This window comes from Halyomorpha halys, unplaced genomic scaffold (assembly GCF_000696795.3).
Source record: "Halyomorpha halys isolate HHAL.00 unplaced genomic scaffold, Hhal_1.1 Scaffold1418.1, whole genome shotgun sequence".
NCBI lineage: Eukaryota > Metazoa > Arthropoda > Insecta > Hemiptera > Pentatomidae > Halyomorpha > Halyomorpha halys.
This window is the reverse complement of record NW_027107943.1, coordinates 37,591-38,556: the sequence shown is the minus strand read 5'-3', so window position 1 is coordinate 38,556 and position 966 is coordinate 37,591. Positions and strand designations below refer to the sequence as shown.

General features: G+C 24.7%; 1 protein-coding gene across 1 annotated transcript in view; it reads right to left on the bottom strand.

Annotated features, from left to right (window-relative positions):
- LOC136795509 (odorant receptor 10-like) overlaps nucleotides 1–966 on the bottom strand; it is a gene marked incomplete at its 3' end in the record, with an annotated part of 36,203 nt that overhangs the window by 7,964 nt on the left and 27,273 nt on the right. The gene's annotated exons all lie outside the window — the stretch shown is intronic.

Here is a 966-nt window from a genome sequence, read left to right as displayed (position 1 = left end):
ACCTTCTAATTTAAATTAATGTTTGAAGTACCACCAATGGGTGGTTCCTTTCCAAGATTTTTAAGTTTATATGAAACATACTACATATTTACCTATTGTATTATTTTATACAGTTGTAAATTACATTAAATAAATAATTTTAAAAAAAATATCAAATGCTATTGTATCCATTATTAAACGTAAAAGTTTTTTTGACAGATTAAAATCCAACTCCAAAAACATTTAGTTCATATCAAAATTAAATATTGTCCCTTCTCAATTAGGTTTTGCATATCAACATTTTAAATAAAAATTTAGCTTGTTAATATGAGAGGCTTCTATAATAATTTTTTAATATTAATTAATTTCCGAAAGTGGTTATACTGATTTCTGAAAAAAAAATATTCCTCAATTTATGTTAATATTTTTTTTATTTTCTAATTACAATCGGTCTTACAATCATTAAATTAATTATACACAACAAACAACCATAATAGAAGGATATTATGTTGCAATACATAATATAGTATTAAGATTACTACTTTAATTATTCTTTTATTCATTTGATTATCAACAATCTTAGTTTTACCAAGTGATATGGTACAATATCTAATTAATATTTAGCAATATGTTGTTATTACATCATTGTTTTAATTTACTGTTTTTTCATATTGCAGAACCAAGAATTGGATCTACCTCAATGATACTTTCTGCTCGCCCAAAACACAATGAGATGGAATTTCTAAAAAATAAGACACCACGAGTTTTACTTTCAGTTGTTCTTCAGTTCTACAAAAGAGATGAGCTTCATGTCATAAGTCAAGTACGTGAACCTAATTTATAAATATATTAAGTTTATAAGTTTATATAAATCTATGTTAATGTTGTAAGTTACAAGATTAAAAAGACAAGAAACTGCTCGTAGATTCCGACTATTGCAACATTTACTAGACAAACGGTCTAAATTGCCAATCCATTACAAAAGAC